Source organism: Anser cygnoides, chromosome 4 (assembly GCF_040182565.1).
Source record: "Anser cygnoides isolate HZ-2024a breed goose chromosome 4, Taihu_goose_T2T_genome, whole genome shotgun sequence".
Lineage (NCBI taxonomy): Eukaryota > Metazoa > Chordata > Aves > Anseriformes > Anatidae > Anser > Anser cygnoides.
The window spans coordinates 47,371,711-47,392,270 of NC_089876.1; the positions used below are offsets into that span (position 1 = coordinate 47,371,711).

Consider the following 20,560-nt stretch of genomic DNA (forward strand, 5'->3'; position numbering starts at 1 on the left):
CAGGTGCTTATGCTACTCATTGACTTTCTGGATTTCGGCAACAAACTCAGGAAAACAACAGGTTTGCTCTGGGCAGCCCATTGAAGAATGATGCTCAGCTACATGTCAGGGTGTAGCTGAATACCGCATTTCAAGGAGAAACTTTGTAACATAACAGAACAATGTCAAAAACAGTTTTAAATGCTCATTAAACTAAAGCAGTTTTTCAAAAAAGGTGAAAGTTGACCGAAGTCATCCTAAAGGCCATGCCAAAACACTTGAAAAAATCAGGTGCGTTAACGTTAGAGATGCAACAAAATAACACACAGGAAAGGCTACAGAGAAAGAAATTAAGAAGGTGGGAGTTACACCTGGAGTTTTGTAACAAAAACAGTACACTTAATTAAGTTACAGGATTAAAGCTTCACATATAAGACAATGCTATAAAATTTTGATTAATAGAAGGCATAAAACAGTTGTTTAGACCCCAAGATTTTGTTCAAGGTAAAAAAAAACATACTTAAACTAAAATCCTAACAGATTTTTTAAAGGATTACATTTTAGTAAACAGCATAATAATCTGTAACAACAATTTTAAGACTGATCTTGAAGAAAGGGAAACTAACCAAAGTTTTACACATGAAAACTATTCAGTGGCACTCCAACACCCTTTCAAAAAGCAGTTTGGAAGAGAAAGGAGTGGAAGACAAAAAGATCAATAAATTCCATAATGAGATCCTGACTCTTTTCTGGAGGTGGCAGCTAAGGGATGGTGAGAACAGCAGAGAAGTTGACTCTCAACTGTACAGCCAGTAGGATTCTTGAATGTGATTTTTTCCCCCTCTTTGGCAGCAGACAGCAGGCATGGTAGCTGTGCACTGCTCGCGGCACACGCTGCCTCCAGCCCAGCTAGCAAGCTGCACGCAGACCGGTGGGTCACACGTGGAGTAGGGCAGCGCTCGGGCTGCGGGACCGACCGATCCGTGATGGGGAAGGGCACAGAAGGCATCAGGACAGCAGTGAGAGCTCAGTTACTGCAGCGCAGGGCTACAGCAGCAGACAGGATACAAATCCATAGGAAACGAGATTTTATTAGCTCTGCTGCTCACAGAGCTATTTGTTTCCCTTGTGTTTTACAGATTCGAATACTAATATTTCTGCTCACTGTAGCTTTGATCGCTGTGTTAAGTGTCATCTTACTGAATCAAAGGATTAGTTTGTCCAGGTTGGCAATGCTATGATTGTGATATGAAGAGAACTGCAGGGAAAAACCTTTGAAGATCAAGTGCACGCTCATTTTTGTAGGTTGAGTTGGAGTAGTAGCTGAAGGTGGGTTTTTTGGTCACGCGCATACAGCATGAAACATATGACAATACTTCTGCAGTTTAGTATACTGTTTGTAAGCATTTTTAGATATTCTTATTTGACTTTCTGCTGAAGAGGGGCAATCCCACTCTTCCCTTACACAAAAGCTAGAGGCACTCACTGGCCCACAGCCAGGTGGATTTGAGAAGTGCACAGCATCACCGCAAAAGCCAGAAAGGGGCAGGGGGCAGCAAGACCAGCCCTTTTGGCTGCAGCACACGCCCCACACCAACTTCAGTAGATCAAACCACAATTGTGAGGTTTCGGGACACAACTACACCGATCGAGTGGCTAGCCACTGCCCAAAGGGTCCCCCACCAGCCGCGCACACTCTCTGCATCCTGTGTCAGCTCTCACACATCCTGTGCAACACCGCGCTGACTCGGTTTTTAGTTCCCTTCTCACTTCATCTTGAGCTGTCAGCTTTCTACCATTTTAGTTCCCTGAATTCAATTACCAAAAAAAGTCAGATTAAACCAAAGACTAGCACAGCAAGACGACAAGGGGTGAGAGAAGCTCTTTGGGACCATCCCCTTCAGCAGCGACTGAACAGGTCAAACACAGCATGAAAGGACAACCCCTGTAAAGGCCAAGTGAATAACAACCACTGGAGTCCTCGGTCTTCCCACAGTTGGGAAAGATATTGTGAAGGGTAAATTGTTCCAATTTCTTTTTTTTTTTTTTCCTGTTTTAGTCTTCACTAGGTTGTGCCTAACCTACACAATTAATTTTGTTCCCACCGCACTGCAGTGTAAACAAACAACAGGAGCGAGAAGGACCCAGAAGTTAACATTTCTTTTGTGCCACCAAACAAGCTTTTGTTTTACCAGTCATTCCCAGCACCCTTTTGAAAGGTTCCCACAGCCCGTGTAAACAACACGCAAGCTGAGCTGGATGACTGTACCTACCTCCTACACAGCCAGCCAGCAACCGCAGCATGCAGCTCCCCTACCTAGAGAGCCGCGCATCCACCCCGAAACACGGGGCGCCACCCGCCCCGACGCCCCGAACAGAAGATCCTGCCCATGCTCCTGACTCTCGCCGAGTGTTATCTCACGCTCCTGCGAGGCACAACCAAACATCAGTAGTGCTCCAGCTGAAGTTTGACCCTCTCGTGTTATTTCAAGATCAGCCCACTTCTTTTCTACTGCGTATCAGGAATTACTTGGTTTCAGAACAGTCAGGCATAACAGTATTCAGAGGACAAAAAACAAAACAATTTGCGAGATTTACCATGGCAATAAGCTGTAAAGCTAGGAATTCAACACAAAAAAAAAAAAAGAAAGAAAGAAAAGAAAGAAACACAATGTCCTGAAAACAAACACAACTGTGTTAAAGTTGTTTTGCTACAGCAAGCCCTGTCTAAGAACCACCCCAGTTTTAGTGCTGTCTCGGGTATGTAAAACACCCAAACAAGCTAAGGAGGAGGTAATCGGTGTGGTTAATGCAAACACACTTTTGTGTTCCAGGTTTGAAAATGAAGAGTTCAGACACCTGCCCGTTACAGAGCCCACACAAAACATCCTCAGGAGGACCTACTCCACACGCGCTGTTGCTTTCCTGTAGAGCATAGTGTCAAAGCACAGTCAGAATTACTGAGGGGCTACCGAGGCCTGCATGCTCCTGCTGCGATGTTTCAAATGCAGTGACTTTTACCTTAGGATGACTTAAAGATGCCCTCAAGATGTCTAAGAACTGTTACTATCTCACTCTGCAATAAAGAAAGACGTTTGCTGTCATTTTAGTGATCCACCCACTCACAGGAACACCACGGATCTGAACACACTCATCAGCTCTCGCAACAACAGAAGAAATGGCCATGACAAAAAAAAAAAAAAATCAGGAACAGATGTTCCAAGCTACTTACACAAGGGTATCTCCAGGATCTGTTTCAGGGCCATCTCTATTGCATGGAAACCCAAAAGATCTTTTGCTTTGAGCACCTCTGCATGAATTAAAACTAAACATAAACAGCAAGTGAATTAGGCACACCTGGCAAACTGCATGTTTACTGACTATCTGACCTAGCCTGGGTCACACAACACTGCTCAGCAGAGATGCAGCATTTGTTAAAGCAAAGATGTAAGCATCAGATCTTCCACGGAGATTCAAAACTGTGCCGAGCTATGTGAGACCACACTTGCCACAAAAGATGAGTTAAATATTTTCCAGAGATCCAAAGCTGTAGTTTTCGCTATCACTATTAAGCAGTTATGATCTTGAACACTGAAGAAAATAATCTTTTAAAAAACAGCTTTACTAGGTGAAGGAGAAGTCAACAAAAGCGTCTATCTGCTATTGTCAGGTCTAGCATAGAAATGCCAGATTTTGCAGCTACTGGAATAGCTAGTGAGAGACTTCTCAAGCATGAACTATGCCACAATGCTGAAAGGCTTGCACTCGCCAGGGAACACACTGAGCAGCTTACTTTCCTAAAAAGGGAAGCTGGAAAAAAGCTTGAAACCTTTTCTTCCCCATTGGCTTCAGCTTGTGGTGTTTTGGGCTTATCACTCATTCAGTAAGACAAGTAGCTTGTCCTGAAGTAGCCTGTTCACTTCTGAAAACATTGCAACTGCTTTCATTCCTGCAAATACACAAGGATACACATTCTATCTTATAAAGCACATCGTGTATTTCACACAAAGAGAAAAATATCATTTCAACTGCAGTTTATAATGAGGCAGACACCCTGCAAGCATAAGCAGATCCCATATGCTACAGCAGATCTAAACGTAAAGTTCCACCTTAAAGAAGAGGTGAAAAACTTTTCCCTGCAGAACATGTGCTCCAGAAGTATTCACCACTATCTGTGAGCACGCAGAGCCCACGTGTGCATTAAGGACATTACGCCAGTCTAAGCGGGCAGCGTTGAGCAGAGACTGTCAACACCACGCTCCCTGGGTTTGCAGTTCCTGTCCTTCAGGAGTTCAAAGTAATTGCTACAACCTACAACACAAAACCACAGGTAGGTTACCTTAATGCTGCATTCACAAATATTTCGTTCCAATTAAAATGGGCTCTCAGTACTCCTCATGCAGTAGGCTCTCCACCACCTCCCTTCAACTCCTTGATAACCCCAACCAAGGGAACACACAAGGGACGTCTCAACCTGAACGGCTTGAAGATCTCCCCCCCACCTCTCCAGAGCAACATTTCCGCTTCTACCTTCAGAGAGAGGCATCAACATCAGACCAAAAGGCTGGGGATCTGGAAAGGGGAATCTAGTAACAAGCATAACCATTATCCTAGAATGAGCACAGATATCTAATTTTCAAAGAGGATCCACACATAAAAGCAGGGGCCAGGGATGAGAAAGAATGAATCAACAGCCTGGGATGGCCACGTAGGAGTGCAAGATTCATCGATGGAGATTTAGAGGAGTTTAGAGGAAGCAACCACAACTCCTTCCCCACAGCTCCACGATACCCTTTCTGGGTGCACCGAGGAGGTTCACCCCTCTCAGCTCCCACTCTGGCTGGGCAGCTCTTGCACCCTGGTTCAGACTGCAATGGCCAGCACTGATCATCTTGGAGGGATTTGGGACAGGGAAGAGAGCAAATCTTGCTTTTGCAGCTGTTTGCAAGCATACACTTCCTGAAATCATCTCATCAGTGTTTTGCTATCAAAACAGCACGCGTGAAGACTCCTCATCCTTCAATGTAAAGCTAACCATCTCAGCTCCAGACACAAAGATGATCTGAGCTAAACAAGCTAGTCTTGAACAATAAGGAGTATTTCACGTCTCCTCTTACCAGCCAAGCTGCAGGTGCTGTATTCTCTAGCTGATGGTAACATCTCGAACTGTCCCAATAAATAACAGGAAAAGATATCTGCCAGTATCTTAAGACATGACGTTATGGAAAAATACATTGTTTCCCCCTTGTAAAAATGAATGTGATTGTTTCATAGAATACTGAGAAAACAAAGTATTGAAGAGCTTCTGCATGATCGAGACCCATCTGTTTTGCAAAGATGAGCACTCTTGAAGAGATGTCATCGACTTTCATGTACCTTTTGTCACAGTGCACAAGTTTTCACAGTGAATAAGGTTCAACTCAGCAATTTCTTTTCATCCTGACATTACTTATTTTTGAAGTATGTATCCTTGTAACGTAAGTTATAATATGCATAAGTTATGCTTCCAAATCTTAATCATTTTGGTCAAGCTCTGAAAAGAAATCTGCTATTTCAGAGTCGGGGGGATGACACTTTATTCGGCTCTTTAGAGAGCATAAACTTCAGGAATATGGGCTGCAAGTGAAAGTGCTTACTGACGTAAACCATATCCACAACATTGACAAAAACAGCGAGAACATATCAGAAAATGCTTAACTGTAATGCATACATCAATACAAGATAAACGTTGGAGTGGCTGATCAGAACCACTGGTGGTAAGAACAAGAACAAGGCAGGATTCACAACGTCACAGACAAATTACTCCTGTTTCCCCTTCCTTCCCACAAAGTGTTCCCTCATGACTGAGTTGCAATGCCTCTTGTACTCATTAAAGCCAAAAAGCTTCTTGCATACACAAAGTTCTCAAAGGAAGAATAACAATGACAATGATCAAACCCGTAGCTTAAAGTTCAAGTAAGTGCCTAATCGAGCCATTAGTTAGTTACTGATTCCTGCTGACCAGAGCGTGGAGCTAAGAAAAGATTGGTTGATTTCACCCATACTCTAAACAAAGGTAAAGCCTGAAAGCCACGTTTCATTTTCTATTATTGAACACGAAGCCGTGACAGGTTCAAGTATTCATTCTCTCTCCTCATAAAACAAAAAAGTTAGAGGGTATCCATCCCGGCTGACAACTGCTACATTCCACCCAAGTGACTGAAGCAGAGACCTGACCACCCTTGCATCCAAGCCCCTGAACGTATTTGCAGGCGAGGAGGCCGCTGAGGGCCGCTAGACACACAGGAGCAACATGGGCCCTGGCCATGTGGTGAGGTGTTGGGAAGGTTGCTTCGGGGAAGAGCCCAAAACGCACGGAGCTGTTCACAGCCCCGCGTCAGCAGCCAAGGCCACCACGAGACGTGGGTGATCGGGCTCAGCTGGCCTCTGGCTTAAGCCAGGTCAGCCTCCGTAACAGAGGTGGCCGCAGCACCCAAAGGCCAGGCCGAGAATCTTCTTAGCAATGAGGGAACCTCCGAGCTTACGTGGTTCAGGTCTTCGTCAAGCCAGCATCTGAAGCCTTTGCTGCCACAGCAGCCTGTGGAGGTGATGCTGGTAAACAGGCTTGGTCCATCCCGTGACTGGGCAGAACATTTCGGTACAGAACCATCCATCCCCTTCCACAGATTCACTGAGCTACAACAATACTTTCTGTCACGGAGGAGCATTTACAAGAGCGATTACAAGCAATCCTCATTACCTCTGTCAAGAATTACCTGATATACAGAAGCTCTGTCAGAGAAAGCCGAAGCAGCTCTGCAGATTCTGTCTTAATGGCACTTTTATTTCAAACGTAATGTATGTAAACTCAGTCAACAAGCACGCGTTCTTAAGAGAAAGAGCCAAAAGATTAAACACATTTGTTAGCTACAGCCTGAATTTAGAACTGACTAAAGGACTGACTAATGCTGACTAAAAGATACTTCACTTAGTTTACTTTAAAGAGACCGAAGAGCATTCCTCTCCGTTCAATAACACTGCCAGGCCTGAAACATCGCACCCTCCTCTCCTAATTCAGAGAGGAGAAACACCACTGAAGTAATTAACAGCACTTTTGCAAAGTACTGCATGCGCACATAATGGGAGGAAGTAAAGTTAGTTTGTCAGGCTGAAGACATAAATGATTTCTCTTCCTAAACTGGCAAGCTTCTCTAATAACCAATACAAATGAGGCTCGCATACACTGTGAAACACCAGTGCTTTTGCTACCAGAGACACTATTGCAGTAGTAAAAGGTTATTCAGCTTGAACAAAGGAACTACATGGAGTAGATCTAAGATCTAACAGGAAAAATAAACTTAAGCTTGAAAAAAATCATAACATAAGGCGATACATTTTCTTGAAATATTTATCCACCCGGAACAGCAACAGGAACGCTCAAGTGCCATCAACAGACAGAGCTAATAACAGGATGACGATGGAGTGGGAAAGGGCAAATTTAAGTCTGAAACCAGGAAGTGACACAAAAGCAAATGTAATCACTGTATCAGAAAAGAACACAACGATGCAGTGCCTTTCAGCTCCTGCAGATACTGCATACAGCAAAACACTGACCATCCCCTTAACTCGGTGGCCTGAAGGGAGGGCAAGCTCCTGTCCCAACCTCTAGCTCCTGGAACAAGAAAAGCAAAACTTGATCCGAATGGAGAGTTCAGTCCTCCTGTTTCCCCTTTAGGTCAGCAGTGACAACAGTGAGCTTATGATGTGGAGATACTGGGGTCTAAAATAAATTCTTCTTGCCTGTCAGCACATTTGGTCCCAAAAAGAAGTTTACAAGTGTCAGGTGCCCTGTCTACCTGCCAAATTTCCTACTGACTGCTGTGCTGTCCCCAGGTTTCCAGCGGCTGCCCCTTACTCAGCGAGAGGGAGCAGAGCACAGCTGGGAGACTGTCCCTGCTCTCAGACCTGCAGCCCTCAAATACGGCATGCAGCTCGCGTGCACCCCTTGCACACCTTCAGCCGTTATACGCTTCTGCTACTTTTTACGTTTTTCCCTACTTCCAATTCCATCTGGTGAAGGAAATGCAGATGAGCAGGTCAGAGAGGGGACAGGACATTGTACTGAAGGTGGGCTCATGCCAACAGCAGCTTTCCCACAGAGCTACAAGCTCAGGTCTACATCCACGACCACCTCAAAGAAGCAATGTTGGACCTCCTCTCTTTCTAGCGCACCCTCCTCACGTGAAGCTCACCATCGCTGAGTTGTGCCCGTGGACAGAACAGCTCGGCACCGGCAGACACAAAGTTCCCTCCCCGCTCACAGCCGCGGAGCTTTCGCTCCATTCGGGCACAACTTAAGGCGCTCCATTAGAGCGGCACGGGCTCTGGGGCAGCGTTTCCTTTTTCCTCAGGGGGTGTTTCTGCGTTCTGCAAGGAGGCTAAAAACAAAAACCAGAAGCGAGGCAGAGGACAGCCGCCTTGCCCTGCCTCCCACAAGGAGGCCGGGGGCGCAGCGGGAGCAGCCCCGCGCCCCCTTCCCGGACCGGCGGCGCCTTCCTCCAGGGCGCTACGTGCGGGGAGGCGCCTCCGGGACCCGCTCGGTCAACGTCTGGGGGTTTTTCAATCAAAAAAGAGAGAGGCCAGTGGCCGCCCCGCGGTACCGAGCGCCCCCCCGCCCCCCGGGGGGTACTCACTTGTCGGCCCCGGCCGCGCCGGGCTCCCCGTGTGCCGGCGGGGCGATGCCGGCGGCTCGCCGGAGCCCCCTCCGCCGGCTGCCCCCCGCCCCGGGGCCGGGCCCCCGCTGCGGCTGGGCGGGGATCGGCTGCTCACATGGAGCCGCCGCTGCCCCCCGGGGCCCGGCTACCGGCGGCGGCGGGGACGGGGGGACGGGGACACGGGACGGGGGCGGGGGGGAGCCGCTAGGGCCGCGGCGGGGCGGCGCGGGGCGGCCGTGCGGCGGGGCTGGGCGCTCCGCTCTGCGGCATGGGGGGGGCGGCGGGGCGGGGCCGGCGGCGGCGGCGGGAGGGGAGCGGCGGGAGCGCGCCCCGGGTCCGCTCCGGTCCTGGGCGGGGAGGGCGGGAGGGAGCTGGGGGGGGGGGGGGGGGGGGAGGGAGCGAGAGAGCGGCGCGCCGGCGCGCCCGGATGACAGCCGTAACCAGGCAACAGGCCCCGCCCACCGCGCCCCGCCCCGCCCCGCGCCGGCGCGGGGCGATGACGTCGGCGGAGGGCAAGGTGGAGCCGAGCAGGTAGCGCCGCGTGGTTCAGGCCGGGACAAGGGGGCGGGGCCTGGGGGGAGGGGCGGGGCCTCGAGGGGAGGGGCGGGGCCTCGAGGGGAGGGGCGGGGCCGGGCGGGCCGCGCGCAGCCGCGCTCGGCAGCCGTGGGCGGCGCGCGCCGCCCCCTTTTCCCGCCGCGAGGGGCGGGGCGCGAGCCCGGGCTGAGGCGGGAGGGAGGGTGTGAGGGAAACGGGGGGGGGGCGTTGGCGCTGCCATGGCAACGGCCGGTGCGGGCGCTCGGAAGTACTTCCGAAACACTGAAATAAACGGGCAGCCAGAGCGGCGGGGCGCGGCCGCTACGCTGCAGCCGCGGTGTGCGCGGAGGAGTGGCGCGGTCTGTGAACGCGAGAGCAACGCGCAAGGCTGAGGCGCTGCCCCACGGGTGGCTGCCCGCAGCTCCCTGGGGAGGCTCGGACCCCGGTTACAAGGCGGTGCCCGCCCACGTCTCCACCGTGAAACACACTCACGCGGGAGCAAACCCGAGGTTTCCCTGTGACTTCGCCGCTCCCTGCCGTGCCCGCCTTTGCCGTGCCGGTGTATCCCCAGCTGCCTGGCCTCCCAGCCACCTCAGGGCCAGAGGCCGCCTGGCCACGCCAAATGGCTGCTCACCGCCACGTATCCTCCCCACCTGCTGCTCCGTCCCAGGAGCTGCTCCTCGCTCCCCACCATCCTGTGCTAGGTGTTTCTTTATCCCTTGCCGTAACCTTGTTTACCTGATTTTTCTCTTCTTGTGTATTAAAAACAGATGGTTGAGCTTATCCGAGTCTCCAAACCTCCCTCTATTTTCTTTTTTTTTTTTTTTTTTCCCTCCCCACTTTAAAGCTGTTACCAGTCACGCTAGCGCTGGTCCCGTCAGTGCCGTTCGGCGCGGTGCCAAGGACGGCATGCTGGCAGCATTTTAATCTGCGGAGCAGGAAGGTGGGAGCCACAGCATCTCAAGAGCAGCTCATGTGAGAGGCAACACTTCCCAGCCCTCGTTCCCAGCACTTCAGGATCATCGGGAGGCAGGAACCGCTGCTGTCACCAGCACCGTCTGCTGCCTTGCCTCCTTGACGCACAGCCCCGCTGCTCCCTTCGGAGCACCTGTGGTGGGCCCGATGCACACGTCTGATCCCGGGACGGCACAACAGAGGTGCCCTCTCGCTCTTTCCAGCCGAAGCCAGGTCCCTTCCTCAGCGGCTGAACCACCTCACCTCCAGCACTGCCCAGCTGATGCCTTCGCTAACAAATTCGATGGGGGTGTTTGTGCGGGCAGCAGTCTCCTTCACTAGCGAACCCTGGCTCCGCACAAAACATCTCTCACCGTTCACACAGAATGAGAAAGCAGCCCTCTAATAAATACATAAATATTTAATCCGGTAATTAATTAAAACTTTGTTTTCCTCGAGTGGCATTGCGTCTCAACAAGTAATTTAATTCTAATGTTTTCATTTAGGTAGAATCAAAGGTTGATGTTATTTCAACATACATGTTTCTGTGAACTGTTTCCTAAGTTTACAAGAATGTGTGTGCAATTATTGCCATCTACAAAGGAAATAGCAGTGCTAAAATATTTACGCCTCCAATATGAATCTCTTCTACTTGAGAGGTCAAGAACAGTGGTCTCCCTCAGACCTTGTCCATGTCAAGGGGTTCACTAGTTCTTATTTCCAGGACCTATCACTTATTCTCCTGGCTTTCCACTTTGTTGTGGTGTTCTCCCTCTGCCATTCAAGAAACAGGATTACTCCTAGATTAAACAAACCTGGAACACTAATAGGAATACGTATTCCATGGGAGGGAAAGTGAAGGAGACTGATGGAGGGCAGTGAAGGAAAAAGTTGACCATCTAATTGACGTAGATGCCTTGCTCAAAAAAGAGAAAAACGCTACTCTGCCAGCAGTGATGACAGTGCTGAGACTGTGTGACATTTAATGAAAATGTTAGGATTTTTTATTAGTCACAGATTAAAGTGGTTCAGCGCCTAGTCTTTAACGGAAATGTTGTCATGACTGACTGTACTTCAAAAAGTAGGGATAAAAAAGCAACGTACTGCAGATCAATGCGGTGGCAGAACTAAGTAGAGAGATTAACACATGCCAGTCTAGTGCCACCACACATACAGTTTCAATAAAATTTATTTTAAAAATAAAATATAGAACATTTTTAAGATGAACTGTATGATTTCCAGTATATGATCCAGTGAGAACACAAAACTTGCCCGAGTTTACTGCTTTGCATGTAGAAGGAGCTAGAGACTCTTTAAGCACTCGGTCTAGAGGCTGAACGTATACCTACTGACCATCTGGATGTATTTTCCTCCTGTAGTGTTTTTAATCCTGATGGACTACTATCTGTACCAGAAGTTACTATTAAGCTTAATGGCAAGACTGCAATCTACCATTTTTTAATTACACTTAAAATGCACGTATAAGAAAAACCGCACTGAAATACATTAAAACATGAGCTTGGCAACTGAAAAGATTACATGTTAGAAAGCATAGAAAAATGAGATGATGGTCTGAAAACGTGAGTTAGAACACATGTTTTAGTAACAAATCTACAAGAAAATTATGATTATAGAGGAAATCCAACCCTGTATTATACTACATCATCTTTAAAATGGCACAAATAGCGAGGTGGAATAAACAAATGAAAGGAGCACATTCAAGTACTAAAACAGCATTTTTAATCTGATTCATGTGCTCATATTTCTGTTTTTATCAGATGTCACGGTAAATTTTGTAAGCTTGAAATGTTGTTTGAAGATAAAGTAAAGCAAAAAGGATTTTTTTGTATGGGAAAACATGGATCCGAATGAAGCTAGTGCTGAAGGAGGCATTCTGTATAAGGTTTAGTTCATTTTGATTAATGCAATTTAAATTCGCGTGCTTACTTTTTTTAAGACTATTTCCCGTGATTATTTACAGATAGATATATCCTAGTGGCTTGCAGTGCTGTGCGTCATACCACCTGCAGAAATGAGAGTGGGAACTCAGTGCTGTCTCAGGCAGATGTTTCAGCTACGAATAACCTACGAATATCTGAGGCTCCGCACATGAGGTTTTGGGATCAGAGAAGCAGGCAGCCAGGTATTGGGGCAACAGGTGGTGCGCATCTGGGGGGGTCCTGTGGCAGAGGAGGGTTTCTGGGGCAAGGCTGCTCTCTGAGAAGCAGACCCTTTAGCAAGAGTCCTGTGAGCTGAAAGTCCCACTAGGCACAAAGCCCCGGCTTGCAGCATAGTGCTTATCCATGCTCTGCATCCCCATGCCAAACATGGTCCAGAGCTGTGGAGAAGCTGTGCTGTTGTACTGCACGAGTAGTAGGAGGAAGGCAATGGAGCCAGGGATGCCTGATCAACAGCTGTCTTGATCACACGACGTGTGAGAAAAAAATCTTAAGATCAGACAATAGGCAGCAAAATGGTCAAGGTAGCAAAGTGACAAGGGAGTTGAATCACACTTTTTGTTGAAATATAGATCAGTTCATGTATCTCAAACTTTATCCTATTGGCTGGAGCGTGCATGTTGTACATAGGTTGTCAAAACCATCACACTAAATCTGCTACTTCAGACCTCCTGCTGCCACCTCCTAAATGGCCTGAAACACCCTCTGTGCTTCATGTGAGGGCATGGCAAAGTTCAAGCTGAGCTGCAAAGAGCTCCTTGTACAGAGAGAACCTTCCAAGCAAAGTCATGTTAGTTCTGCCTTTAACTCCCAAACCACTGCCCTGGCTGACCCTGGGGAGGCCTTTTTAAACACCCAGCGTGACAAAACTGAAACCTTTTTTAAACCTTTTTTTTTTTTCTAATTTCTCCCCTGGTTTTACTGAGTACTATCAAACTGTGTGCAAGCAGGTTGCACCAGACTTAGCCAATAAAATAATGGTTGTAGATAGAACCTACAGCACTCAAAGAAAATACGGAAGATAAAACAGAAGTTACAGTAAGAAAGCAAGAATTAAATCTTTCATCTTTTTTCATTCCTATGGGAAAGAGGGCCTCTGAGCTTAGGCAAAGCTATAATGTAAAATTTCTGTGCCAATAAAAGGAACAGCTAAAGAAAAAAAAAGCTAGCCAGGATCTCATTTTCAAGAGATGTAATAGCCTAACACTTGATGCTCGTCAGTGGCGTGTTGAAAGTCTGGGAAAGACAGAAGAAATTTCCAAGATAAATAAGGCCAATTTTCATGGATGTAGTCAAATAACAGGAGCCTATTTCCCAAGCCTCCTCCCTTCATGGGAGACAAAGGGACTAAATTTACTGCAACAAACAGCAGTGAAAGTTTAGCAACTAACTACAGCAGAACCAGGTTCAGGTTATAGTAAAGATACAAGAAGATGCTGCGATGGCACCGCCTCAGAAAGGTGATAGCACAGATGAACTCATCAATAGGGAATTTCAGTCTCAAACCATAGGTCTTGGTGACAACCCCATCCTTTTCCACGGACATCTACTTATAAATTTAATAGTAGTAATATCAGAGAGAGTAGCACTGGTATCACATTGGAGAGGGTTTGCGAATTCTTACCCCGGCTCAGGAAAATGGCCTCATTTTGGATACTTACAGAGTTAATACAGTGCAAGACCTTTCTTTTTCTCCCCATTCTGTGTCTCCATTTCTGCTTACTCTGTTATAGGTACTGTGATGCTTTTGGCAGGGGTAACCTATAGAATAAGCGAAGCAATGCAAACAGCGAGAAGGTTAGCTAAGGACTGCCTGTATAAATACACTGGCTTTAATGATAGGGTTAATTGCCTTTGCATGTCTGGCTATAGCTTGATGCAAATACAACTCCAGTTAAAAGGGGTCTGACGTAAGTGTGCTACATACTGATATTTTGGTTTGCTTATAGTACAAGAGCATTGCTGGGGTTTTTCTTTACCATATCATTGAACTCTGCATGCAAAACTGTACTTGTAAAAGTTACGTCTTCAGCGAAAAACACCGTGTTTTGTGAAATGTTTAGAACTGAGCTCCACTTTGATTTGACCTGTGCAACGCTGCAGGCTCAGATCTCCAATCTTAGCAGCCTTATGGGCAGTACTTAACTCCTGCCCTACTGTTAATGCACCTGATGCAGCACTCGAGTGAACCGAATCCAAATGTTCTCCAAATCTGCAACAGAACACAAAGTTTGTCAGGTTCACCACGGCCGCTACTACAGCAAGGGTAAAACAGCTCTAGCACTGTGTTTAAAATTAACTGTACTCTGGAGAATTCAGGGCAGAAATGGCAAGGGTATTGCAGATCGATGTGGTAGCAAAACTACATCGGGCAGCTTGCCCAGATGTTCACTGCTAGCAAGCCTCGTCTTGCTGGTATTGGGCCCGAAATTAATAACAATAAAAAGAAGGTTCAGATATCTATCTAAGTGCAGCTACTTGTTTCCATAAAATCCATAGAGGGAACACAGAAAATTCCCATGGGAGAGCATCTACTCTGTGCCTCCCTCGAGTACTAGTTGACAAAACAGTAGCCTATTTACAGTATTTGTCTAAGTATGTGCTTGAACTTGAAAGCATTAGCACATTTCCTTTACAATCTATATTTAGCTGTGGTAGTCTAACTGTCCTGGTAAGCAAAGCAGGTTTGGTGGGAGCACATCCTAATAAGGTATTCCCCAGTACTGAAAATAATTGAATCACCGTTGTAATATTTCAGCTATTCATAATACCATTAAACAACAGTTCATAGGAAACCTCGGTGGAAACCTATTTTCATCAACAATGGTGTTTTCTGCTACAGATTTATCTTAGTGTTGAATACCTCCAAGCCATAGCAGAACCAAATTTTTCAGAAACTTTATTAATTTCTTGTCTACACCTCCAGAGGTAGTTCCACAAATTTTAAGATTTTATTTTTTGACTTAAATTTGAATACCTATATTTCATCTTTATTTCAGACACTATCCAACACTGTCCTACTCTCCTATATAATTAGTATTTTGTTCAGTCATGTTACTTTGCCCATCAACAGCACCCCCCCCCCCCCCATTACATTTTATAAAGTAGTTATTCAGTACATCAGCTCCTGAAAAGCATTTTGCACAGATACGGAAAAGACAATCATAGGAAGAAAATGACATTAGACTCATGTATTCTGTTAACTAGGAGAATAACCTCTAACTGTGCAAAAGGCAGTACCGCATTCTGACCAATTAAAGATTCTACTTCTGATTTTCATTATGTGGCTATAAAATGGGAAGTTTTAGGCAATCAGCACCTTATCCTCCAAACTAATGGAGTCAGTGGAACAGCGGCAAAGTAAAGGCACTTTCCCAAAGCATACCGGAGAGGGACAACTCTCAGTTTGTCTGAATTAGGCTATCAGCACTACCACAGAGTGGTAACAGTACCTCATCAAATTCTAGGCTTCGAGGCTTTTCTGAGATTGCATTTCACAATCAAAATTACTGGCAAGTGAATATAAGCTTAGAACTTGATTTCAATTAATTTGCATGCTTTTTGGTTAGTAACTTTTTCCCTGTGTTGTTGTCTTTTACGTGATGGTACGTTCTTCCTTCTCCCATGTCTATGCAAATGAAACTTTCCTGTGACTAAGTAAAATATAACCAAGTTTCTGTAGGTGTGTCCCAGCATAAGCAGACTTTAATTTAACTATTTATATTTCAGTAATGATATTTATATGAGAGAGGGAGAGAGAGAGAGAGAGAGAGTGAGCAACTTTTAGAGAACTAGGCTGTTTACTAACAAATTAAGGCATAGCTGTGACATGGGTTTGTACAATACAATCTGAAAGCTATATAGATTATAGATAAAGAATATAGATTTTGGCAAGCCTTGTGAAAAAGGAATAATCTTGCTATCTCGTAATGGTGCAATTCCAAATAATAATTTTGGTTAAACAGGCATGCTTCTACCATTTTTCGTTCAGCTTCGGTTCTGATCTCAGCAATCCAGGTCCCTGGGAACAATGCAAAGGTTTAACGTTTTATTCTTACTCAGTGTTCTTTGGGAAAATTTTTCAATAAACGAACAATTACTTAATAGGCAGCTGTTAAATTATACAATGAAGAATGAATTCTGCATGGCAGATTTGAAACGGAGCGCTATGCTCTTTGGCTTCCTTTAGAAATTTCCTTTCCTCATCATATAAACCTGCATCATGTTAAATCCCAACGCAGTGAGAAATAGAAACATCTAGCACATGGGAAGCACTACATATTGAAAGTATTTGTGTCCGAGAGGCCAGCTTCATAGGGAAAATTCCCCACCTTGCTTTTCAAATCCAGAACAAACAGATGCTACCTCAGGAACCAGGCTGACAGCTGTGGGCTGGTTCTTTCTTCGTAGTACACTTCTGCTGTTGGCAGGTGATGCAAAATTTTCCAGAAGACAGTACTGTAGAGAGCTAAATAGGATCCCAGAGAAGACCCCCGTTCTTACGTATAATTATACACATATATATAACATATATATATAATTAAATTTTATATATAATACAAAATGATATCTTAAATTTGTGTCAAATATTCTCTTTTATTTCCTGTAAAGGAATCCCTGAAGAGAGGAGATATGACAGCCCTGACAGTTGCTATGATGAGTGATCCCTTCGGATTATTATGTTTCATCTACCTGAGATATAAAAGTTAACTGTGTAGCATAAAGCCTCTTCCAGATGAGAAAAGCTAGAGATCTCCAAGTATCAGGCAGGAAAACCAGTCTTGAACTATAACAACAAAAAAATAAAGGGGGGGAAATGGAAAAAGAAAGTAGCAAATTTTTGATTCCCTAGTGCTTTCAAAGGTTATTCTGGGTATCACCAACACTTTCAGAGATGGCGCTTTTGTTCTGTTCAGGCCATATCTTGCAACACAAAGTGCTTTGAAAGGTTTAATTAAAGAAATCAGCCTGAAAACATCTGCTTATTATAAGCGAGAAGCAGGCACCACTGCCTGAGAGAGAAAGCTGAAGACAATTCCAGGATGTTCAGAGGCAGTCCAAAGCAGTTTTCAGATATTTGCAGGATTCATATATATTTATATATATGGACCCTCTTACTGATGCCATCATTATGAAAGAAAAATTTAATAGGAAAAAAAAAATAGTTTATGGAAATCTGTTAGCCAAAGTATTCTTAAATATGGTTCTCATTAGCAAGGTGTTACCACAGCTTTCTGACTAGTAGCTACTATTCCTTTGGGTAATATTAACTGTTGTAATCAGAGACTGTTAACTGTTACTGAGATTAAATAGCTGGTCGTTCAGATTTATGTAATCGGGAAAGGGAATAAGGATGAATAAGGATGAATTCCCTTCTGGCACTCATGGGTCAAATCTTCATTGTAGCTTAACGAGTATAATGGGCTTGAACCTTGTAATAAGCTTGAAAAAAAAACGAGATAACGTAATATATCTTCTGCAGCTCTGGTCAGGTCAGCTTCTTCACTGTTTCTATTAAGCAAAGCAATGAGCCTACCCATGTTATTTTGCAGGAATTACCCCTTAGCAGAAGCAGTGCTAGGAAACAACTAAACAGACAAAAATCCCTCAGCCAGAAAGCCTCCTCAATTATCATCCTCAGTGTTACTCGGAAGGCTACCATGCAATAAAACTTACCCTAATTCAGCAGCAAAACTCAGGACCCACATTATTTGTAGAAAAGATGACTGGGGTTATAACGCTAGATCAGCTGCATGAATATTAACAGTGCTGAGAGCCATAAGAGAGATGGTTCTCAGACTTTGCAGACTTGTTCAGCATTATGCTTATCAGGCCTCCCTGGAGCATGCCTAAGTGATGCAAAACTGAAAACCGTTGCCAGAGCTGAGGAAGAGTTCGTACCAGTTTCTGCTGCTGCAGGCACTGCAAGCGTGCCTGTTTTAGCAGCAGAATTTTGGGGGGGTTGGTGTTGGGAAAACAAGCAGCACGCTCGGGCACAGCATGCAGCCAGGTGCACCCCAGCAGGGCTGCAGCCCAGGCTCCCCTGGGCTGCAGGGGAAGGTGAAGAACCCCTTCACTTGCCATGTTAGTGATGCTGCATGCAAAATCCTGGTGCTCCCTAGCTACTGCTGCTAGACAGGGTGTGGCCTGCTGGGGGTTTGTCATTGCCTCTGCCAGTAAAAATGCCCTCATTTTACAGCCTGGTCTGCTCAGGGAGCCATTCTGAAAGGGTAAAAACAGGTACCAGGGCCTGGCTTTTCACTCAGGAATTGATGAGTAGTTAAAAAAAAGCAATACTTTGAAATCTCAGGTTCTGCTTGGGGTCTCTTTAGAAAAGTCAGGTATTCCTTGGTTTTGCCCTCTGACTTGGCAGCAGCTTCAGAAATGCCGGGTGGGCTTTCCCCCATGCAATTGCAGAATACGGAGCACCAAGTGTGGTAGCCACCTGCCACCCTGAGTGTGACACCAGCTTCTATCAAAGAAAGCAGAGCAGAAATAATCCCTTCTCAGAAGGTTTTCTCCAAAGCACAGCCAGCTAACTGCTCCTTTCTTCCTGCAGCGAGGCGCTGTACGGTGTCGTGGCGATGCTGGGGCCTGGCACGCTGAGGCCAGCCTGAGAACGAGCGGCCAAGGAAGCAGAAACCTCCCAAACCCAGCCTGTCACCACACCTAGCGCAGGGGGAAGTTGTGTTGCAGATAGTCTACCAAAGGCTTCAGTCCTTCCTGTTGAATCATTGCTAAAGCAAAAATAGAGGCTCCTGAACAGTTGGCAGCAGTCACGCTGACCTTGACAGGGCTAGGACTTCATCCATTTACATTAAAGGGTAATCCAGTATTTCTTGTGGTGTCGTCCCACTGCTGCCATAAAGCTGAATATGACCTGGTCCAATGCAAAGATGAAAGACCGCATACTTCTCAACTTTTACTTTCCAGTGGAGAGGAAGGTGTCACTTGGATTTTAAGCACTGCTGATTGCCACGTGCACTTGATATTCAGGGCTGAGTCTCTGAGCACAGGGGAGGTCTGTGCCATGAAATTCAAATCCGTTCCATATAATTTGGATCTGAGTTTTAGTTTCAGCTCTACTTTTCTTTCAGAGTGCATATTGTACACATAGAGTTAGATGCTTTATGCTGTTCTGCTTTCAGGGAAGTCATTGAGTTTCTTCTGAAAAATGCTGAATTGCATATTTATTTCAGAAATCTGTCATCCTTGTGCTTATTTCTGAAATCTGTAACTGTAGTTCCTAAAAGTTTATCTACATCAACAAAACCCAAAGCATTCACTTTCTTCATCTTATTTTTCTATTTAGGGAAATTCAGCAGTTCATCCATGTGAATAACACAATGAGGATTAAAAAGAGTTTCAGCAAACTGGCTGAAGAGCTCAGCTTTGGCATGCAGTAGGAAGAACTATGACTATTTCTTCGTTTGAATTGTTACAGTAAAAATAGTCCCCTTTTAAAATCCCGTTGCATAAGAAAAAATTGTATAAAATTTACAGAATAAGCGTGAATTTCTAAGTAATTGCCTTAAGTTTGTAGTCAGATAATTAAATCTTATGCTTTATAACAACTACAGGAACCAAAGAGGAATATTTTTTGCTATACACCCATGGAAACTAGATTTAATGTAGGAGGTTGTGCTCCTCAAAGCAGAAGGTACCAGTCATGGGCAGTGTCAAGACACTTAACTTGATGAAAAAAATGCTTAATGACATATTTTCCTGCCTTTTTTTTTTTCTTTTTAGTTAGTTAGAAGCCAGATGCCTAATCAAGGCTTTATCTTCATTGACATCAAAGCCTGCCTTCAAACTGCCCTTCACCTGAGCAAAATAGCAGCCACCTGCACTGGCAGTATTTATATATCAGCCTTTGGAAGTAGCTCAATTTAGCCTTGGGAGTGTGTTGGGTCTTACCTGGAGCAAAGGTGCCTGGTGATTTACTTTAGTGTTGGCTTCTTAAACTGCAGACTTAAGTAGTAGTATCGCAACTTTGTGTTTTTGGCTCCTTGTGCTTGGTGACTTGGGATAAGCACAGAGAGAAAATGGAGGCTGATCACTTGAGGGCTCCTACAGAGGAAACCAGCAATGGGGTGCTGGTGCCGGTGCCTGTGGCTGTAAGGTAACACAGTCTTGGGCTGATCAGAGCCAAAGCAATGGCTTTACGTGAAGCTGTAAACACTTGTATCAGATATAAAAGTTGTGTATGTTGATCTTCTGTGGTGCTAGGCAAGTGACATCCTATGGAGACAGCTCTTGATAAGTGCTATGTTGGGTAGTAGTCATTTCATGTCAATGTTGACAAAGGTGACAAGGAGGCCTGAGTTGTAGAGGAGGCCTGAGTCATAGAGGAGGCCCAGTGGCTTGAGCTTTGACACCTCCAGGCTGTTTTGCTCCCCTCTAATGCAACTTTCTGTCATGTGACTGATGAAAGTGAAAAGC

At 45.6% G+C, this 20,560-nt stretch overlaps 1 protein-coding gene across 1 annotated transcript in view; it reads right to left on the reverse strand.

Annotated features, from left to right (window-relative positions):
* Positions 1 to 8,910, reverse strand: part of FBXW7 (F-box and WD repeat domain containing 7) — a 167,952-nt gene extending 159,042 nt beyond the window's left edge. Inside the window, exon 1 of the mRNA XM_048071742.2 lies at positions 8,652 to 8,910. The gene's annotated coding sequence lies outside the window, so the exon portion shown is untranslated. The remainder of the gene's footprint in view (positions 1 to 8,651) is intronic.
* Positions 8,911 to 20,560: the final 11,650 nt, after the last annotated feature.